This window comes from Rattus norvegicus, chromosome 9, assembly GCF_036323735.1.
Source record: "Rattus norvegicus strain BN/NHsdMcwi chromosome 9, GRCr8, whole genome shotgun sequence".
In the NCBI taxonomy this organism is placed as follows: Eukaryota; Metazoa; Chordata; class Mammalia; order Rodentia; family Muridae; genus Rattus; species Rattus norvegicus.
Window position 1 is genome coordinate 19,875,141 of NC_086027.1, and position 7,344 is coordinate 19,882,484.

Below are 7,344 nucleotides of genomic sequence, written 5' to 3' on the forward strand. Positions count from 1 at the left end.
AGGTGCGTAGGGGACCTTTGGGTACAATTTTTTTTTTTTTTATTATTTTACCAATGTGAAGACAAGACAGAGGCCATGGTGGGAAACACCACTTGCCCAAGGCAAGTTAATTGGTCTTCTCTATTGGGTAGGGATCAGCCCCAGAGGAAGAGGAAAGTCCTCTGGGCCATTAAGAGGGAGCAGAGTGTCCCCCACCACCACAGTCATGAAGAGTCCCTGCCATGCAGGAGGCTTCCTGGTGCTGCTGAAAACGGTCAGAACAGAAGCATAGTCCCCCACATCTCGGGCTCTCAGTGTCACACCCAGGGCAAGGAAAGACATCTTGAGAGAGCCGGGCAAGTGACATTCATCTGCTCCCACCTATCACTTGGAGGTGTGAAAAGACAGACCAAAGGGGAGAAGCAGCTAAGAACTCCCACACAGGCTCACTTCACTGAAAAACAGAACCACGCACAGGGGCGACCAGCCTAGGCAGAAAGAGCGTGGGAAAGTCAACAGCAAGCTACAGCAGCAGAAGGAATCAGCCCCGGGCTCCCGTGGCCCAGCCAGTCAGGTAGACTGACACCCAAAGGGACCATAGTGTCAGGCAGACTTTAAAGTCACTTACAGCCATGCTTTCTTTGACGGATGTGGATGGCAAGGCCAAGGGAGGGGAAGGATGCTTCTGTTTTTGCTCCTGGATGCTAATATTGGTAGTCTACTTGACAAGGTCCGTAGTCAACTCAGAGACAGACTTCTGGGCACGTGGATGGGGCAGTTTGTAGCTTAAGTTAATTAAGGAGGGAAGACCTAGACTACATGTGGGTATTGCCACCTCATGGGCTGGTGTCCGGGGTGACTGGGAATACAATGTGACCAGCTGTCTCAACTGCCACCACCACGCCTTCCAACCAGGATGGACGTGATCCTTGAACTGTGCGCCAAAATAACCCTTCCTTCCTTCTCTCCTTCCTCCTCTCCTTCCTTCTCTCCTTCCTTCTTTCTCTCCTTCCTTCTCTCCTTCCTTCTCTCCTTCCTTCCTTTCTTTTCTTCCTTCCTTATTTCCTTCCTTATCTCCAACCTTCCTTTCTTAATTTTTCCTTCCTTATTTCTACCCTTCCTTCCTTTTCTTCCTCCCTCCCTTCCTTCCTTCCTTTTCTTCCTTCCTTCCTCATTTTTCCTTCCTTATTTCCTTCCTTAAGTTACTTCTGCTGTGTATTAACATGGACGCAAGAACAAAAGCTAGCATGCTTCACCTGCAAATAGGGTTACTATCAGACCCCACCACACCCCAAGAGAGGACACCCCTGCCACCCACCCACCTCTACTGACAGGAAAGTGTCAGGGAAGTGGATTTCCCTGCCTGTGATCACAGCACTGGGACAGTTGAAGTGGGAGAAACAAAAGTACTAGGTCACTGAGTTTGAGGCCAGCCAGTCTGGACTACATGATATCTTGTTTAATTAATTAATTAATTTAATTAATTAAAAAGAACAGGCTATAAAAATGGCTGTCAGAAATGTCACAGGTCAATTTTACATAGTGTAATCAAGTTTAAAATGCTAATTTTATCTAAATTACTTAAATTCAAAATATTGTCAATGAAGATGTTTGTTTCTCTCAAAAAAGAAAATTCTCTGAAAGGCAGAGTACCCAAGGTTTGCCCTCCTCAGACACATGGCCAACCCTAGGGAAGGAACATCCTCTTGGTGACGGGTGCACTCTTTCCTAAGACTGGATCGATTTTCAGTATTGTGTTCTTTGTGCTTTTACTTCCCAGATACCTGAAAGACCACCTCAGAATAGTCACAGAGTTCCTTTAATGTGTGGCTCCTGCTGGCATCTACCACTTCTTCTGGGACACCTTCATCTTCTTTTGGTCACAACTGTTCCACTAACTCATCCTCACTAAAGCCCCCCTTCTGTACATCCAGAATCCTCTAGGGTGTGGCCATGTCTCTGTTCCTACCTCCAGCTCTCTCTTCTACAATCCCACCAACCTCTACTCTGAGGTGCCCCTCCCTCAGAACTCCCTTTGCTGGCAAATTCCCCACTCAGATTATCCATTTCCATAAAACACCAGGTGGGTTTGTCACAAGAAGACACACAGCCACGCGGCTGCTGTGTGTGAACTGAGTTGCAGTCACAGAGACAGGCCACCCACAGACTGTGGAAAGAGCCTGTGACTGGCAAGCACCCCTGGGGAGTTAAGAACTAGAAACAGCCTGTGCTCCAAGCCAGACTCACAGTCCACACATCATGGAGACCCAAACCTAACTACACAGCCGTGGAGAAAAGGTTTGACTAAACTATGATCAAATATGCGCATGTATGGGAATGTTGATGAGGCCAGGGCTGCCTGCGTTTTATTCTACCCAAAGCAGATCTAAATTGATTGTCTTTTATGGTTCTCAGGTTTGCTTTATTTTTAAAATATGTGTATGTGCATGTGAGTGACGGTTCCCAGAGAGACCAGAAGAGGACTGGAGCTGGAGTTACAGGCAGTTCTGAGCTGCCTGACTGAGACACGGTTCTCCGTGAGAACAATGTGTGCTCGCAACTGCTGAGTCATCGCTCCAGTGCTCGGGGTTGGTTTGAAGGCTTTTCCATTGGATGTAGTTGCTAATCATGCTGAACACATATTTGATCTTCCAATTCTGCTTTTCATTCATTACCATGATGTCTGTGGGTCCCCTGAACAGGCCAGAAGCAATCTGAAGGCAGAGCAAAGCTCTCACACCTGCTCTGAAACTCCCAAGGATGGGGGTCTCATCCCCTGTCTTTTCTGAGATCACCTGAGAACCCAAAAGAGGTACCGAACTCAGTGCTGCTAAAAGGATGGGTGCGAGTGGCCGCAAATGGTTATTTTTGTGTTTACATTATTTTTAGTAGTGTGTTGCTGTGTAGATGTGTGCCCATGACTGTATGTGCCCCAGAGGCCAGAAGAGGGCGCCAGATCTCCTGGACCTGGAATTGCTCTGAAAGAGCAGCAAGGACTACTAATTGCTAAACCATCTCGCCAGCTCTCAAAAATAATTCCGATCATTTGCTCTGTGTGGTGTGTGTGAGTGTATGTGTGTGTGTGTGTGTGTGTGTGTGTGTGTGTGTGTGTGTGTGTGTGTGTGTGTGTGTGTGTGTACAGGGACCACCTAAAAGATCGTCCTGAACAGAAGTTCCCCTCCGGTCCTCAGTGGTGTCTTGCATTGCATAGGCAAGCCCCAGAGCTGTAGCTGAATGCTTCTCCTGCCCCCACCGTGTAGCCAGCATTCGTTGCCCTTTAGAGTTGAATTCATTTTAATGGCATCCAATTTTCTCAAGTGCTGGGGAGACAGACAGGCTACAAAGGAAGTGTTATTGCCACCTCTCTTTCCTCCTGGATTCCCAGAGGAACATTAAAAAGTCATTTGATCCGACACTCGGCCCCTGGCCCCAGGAGAGAGAACTGGGGAGGTACCAGGCCTGGAGCTGGCTGTTAAAAGTACAAACTGCCCATTTTGTCTTCTTAGTGAATTATGGGACAAAAGGCCCAGCTCCCTCCTTGGAACCTCTATGGATATGTGTGTGGGGCAGAGGGAGGGGAGATGTGAGCCTGAATTTACACAGATACATGGTTATAGACAGAGACAATCCCAAATAACAAGGATTGAGGTGTATGTTGTGCGTTTGTGTGTGTGCACACACATATGCATGCATATGTGTGTATGTGTTTTATCTATTGTCACATGCATATGTGTGTATGTGTTTATCTATTGTCTCTCATGTGTATGTATATGTGTGCTTATGTATATATGTATCATGTTTATGTGTGTATATACTATTTGTGTTTGTATACACGTGTATCTTTGTCTGTGGCTGTGGTGTTGGGGATGTGTGTTATGAGTGGCTGTGGTGCATTCTCACCTGAAGTCAAACCTACCTGCCACTGGTTAGGCTCGCCTGCTTCAGGAAACATACTCAGGCGGGGGCCTGTGGGCTCCAACTCTTTCCTGCCATCCCTAGGCCTGGCAGAGCTGCCTCCCTGGCCCAGGCAGTGCCATTGTGTGTCTCTCCTCTTTCCTCTGAGCAGACTACCTCAGCAGTGGGTGGCAGCAGTTTCACACTTCCTGACTGTGTGTACTCAGTCCAATCTCAGACCTGGTCCTGTAAGCTGGGATCCAGCTTTGTGGACCTTCAAAAAAAGGGAAAATACCATGCCTTCCTCAATCAAGTGTGACTGCACACTAGGGTGTGTTTGTGTGTGTCTGTGTGTGTCTGTGTGTGTATCTGTCTGTGTGTCTGTGTCTGTGTGCCTGTGTGTGTCTGTATGTGTGTGTCTATGTGTGTGTGTCTGTGTGTGTGTCTGTGTGTCTGTGTGTGTCTGTATTTGTGTATCTATGTGTGTGTGTCTGTATGTGTCTGTGTGTGTCTATGTGTGTGTCTGTGTGTCTGTATTTGTGTGTCTATGTGTGTGTGTCTGTGTGTCTGTGTGTGTCTGTATTTGTGTGTCTATGTGTGTGTGTCTGTATGTGTCTGTGTGTGTCTATGTGTGTGTGTCTGTGTGTGTCTGTGTGTCTGTGTGTGTCTGTATTTGTGTGTCTATGTGTATGTGTGTCTGTCTGTGTATGTGTCTGTCTGTGTGTGTGTCTCTATGTGTGTCTGTATGTGTGTCTGTCTGTGTGTCTGTGTGTCTGTGTGTGTGTGTCTCTGTGTGTGTCTGTGTGTGTGTCTGTGTCTATGTGTCTGTGTGTCTGTGTCTGTGTCTGTGTCTGTGTGTCTGTGTCTGTGTGTGTGTCTGTGTGTGTGTCTGTGTGTGTCTGTGTGTGTGCCTGTGTGTGTGTCTGTGTGTGTCTGTGTGTGTGTGTCTGTGTGTGTGTCTGTGTGTGTGTCTGTGTGTGTCTGTGTGTGTGCCTGTGTGTGTCTGGGTCTGTGTCAGTGTCTGTGTGTGTGTCTATGTGTGTGTGTCTGTGTGTGTGTCTGTGTCTGTGTGTCTATGTGTGTGTGTCTGTGTGTGTGTGTGTCTGTGTGTGTGTGTCTGTGTGTGTGTCCATGACTGCTGCCAATGCCTGGTTTAAAGTCCCAGTCCCCAAGCCAGTAGTCGTGATCATATTTAACACAGGAATGTTTTTCTGTGACAATGCCCTTCCTAGATGATGCCAGATCACATTGAGTTAGCTAAGTCACATGGAAACCTCCAGGTGACTGAAGAAGGAGCAGGGCCATGCAGTCAAGAGAGTCACAGAGCTGTCCCGAGCAAATGACATAAGTTCACAGGCACCTGGCAATCCCAGAGGAAAGCCCATGTTTGTGCACATGAGTGAGTACCAGGCACTGGGTTGAATGGGATGGGCACAGGGAAAAGGAATCTAGTGTCTCCATCACTGTCTCTTCAGATAATTCTTCAAGAAACAAAAGAACCATCCAAGGTGTGTCTCTACCTCACTTCTACTTTGTATAACATTTTATTGGTTCTTTATGAATTTCACACCATGTACCCCAACTCCACCCACACCCCTCATACTCACCCTCCACCCTTTCAACCTCCCCAGAACAGAAAAAGAAAACTCACTGAGGAAGCTATGGTCTGTCAGCCTGTCCCACAGTGTACCTTTGTCTACATGTCTTTGCTTGCAAATGTTCATTGCAATGACTCCTTGGTCTGGTTCGAGGCCTCCAGCTTCTGCTACACTACCAATACTGGATTCTCACTGGGACTCCTCTCGAATATCCTGTTGTTGTCCTGTGTCATGGAGATCCTGTGGGTTTGGATCTGTAGGACTGACTCCTTCATGCACTCCAGCAGTTCATTAGTGGGGTAGATGTTGAAATGGGCCCATTCAAAGCCCTGGATCTGGACCTGAGAGTTATCTGAGCTCTTACCAGCAACTTCCCTGACCCTACCCCATCCCTGCAACCGGGGCCAGCTCTGACCTGCTGCCAGACCAGGTGAAGAGCCTGCTCTCCCAAGTGCTGAAGCTGGTGAGGGACAGCGCCAACTCTCCCGTTCTCATGATTCCAGGGCCAGCTCTTCCAAGACAAACAGGTGAGGGGTGAAGCCATTTCTGCACAGACCTCAGCTATCAACATGTCCCCACCTGACCAGGGACATCCACCTGGCCTTTGGTGGTAAGAAACCCCTGCTGCTGCAAAGTCAAGGGCACAGACATGGCCTCTGGTGGCAGTACAGGCCAGGACCCCGTGATGATTTCAGGTGGCATCCCTGGCTACTCCCATCTGGCTGTTCCTCACTACCTTGGAGTCTCCAGTTCTGCCTTTCTTCATTGGGCCCACATCCTTCTGTTTCTCTTTCTCTTCCATTTCTCCACTACTTACTTGCTCCTCTTAATGGCGTCCAGGGTCTCTGAGTGTCTGGGTCATTTCAGGAGTGGTCTCGGGAGTGCTATGCCCTGCTTGTGTGTTATAGAGCTGGGCAGGGGTCATCTTAGGCATGGTCTTGTTCCTGGCTGTCGTCTCGGGCTTCAGTCTGGTATGTTAGGCTGCTAACCAATCAGACATTCATAGGTCAGAACACTGAGGGTAGACATAGCCTCTCTCTTCTCTGCCACCTACTGACACATGTGACACACAGAAGCCACACCTGTAATGCCTCTAGGGTCAGTTCTCCCTACTTCTCATCCAGTTAGTGACCTCCTCTGTAATGCGTTCACAGGATTGGAGAAAGGGAGATGTCGTCGTGCGTATTCAATTGTTGAGGCCAGAAGTCAGTCTTGAGTGTCAATCTTCTGACCCATTTTGGTTTTTTGAGACAAGATCTTTCACCAGGATCTGGGCTCATTCATAAAAACGTACTGCCTAGGAATGCAAAGGTGAAAGGTGACAGAGGAATTCAAGCAGAAAAGGACTTCCATGGCAGAGGGAGGAGGGAACCCAGAGTTTCCTTCCACCAAACACCCAACCCTAAAGACAGCAGTTGGGATGCGTTAGCTCCTCCTAGTGAACTAAGCATGCTCGCTTTAATGAGATCCATTAAGACCTATTTCATTAGAGAGTCACATTTGTAGGTACCCGGGGTAAGAACTTCACAACCGCTATGGGGAAACACAATTTAACTCCCAACGCAGTGTGTTAATTAGTTAGGAGCGTAAGAATCTTGTCTCCAAATAACACCTTGGCCCCTGAAGTCATTCACTATGAGGGGAAAAGAAAAACCACTCTGGGAAGCAACGTTGGCTGAGGTGACAAGATGAATCCGGAGTTCTTTAAGATAGTTAACGTGTGTCACTTTGAGACATATGGATTGACAGTTGAGGAAGAAGACAAAGTGAGTGTGAGAAAAAAACAAGAGTTGAGTAATGGAGCCCCGCATGCGTGCCTCGGGGCAGAGTCCTGGCTGGCAGCCACTGCTCCTCTGCCCTGGGCAGCTGTTCT

General features: G+C 48.1%; 1 non-coding gene across 1 annotated transcript; it reads right to left on the reverse strand.

Moving 5' to 3' along the window:
* Positions 1-6,443: 6,443 nt before the first annotated feature.
* Positions 6,444-6,575, reverse strand: LOC120094909 (small nucleolar RNA SNORA17). The gene has a single exon (XR_005489599.1). It is a non-coding gene; the product is annotated as a small nucleolar RNA SNORA17 (small nucleolar RNA).
* Positions 6,576-7,344: the final 769 nt, after the last annotated feature.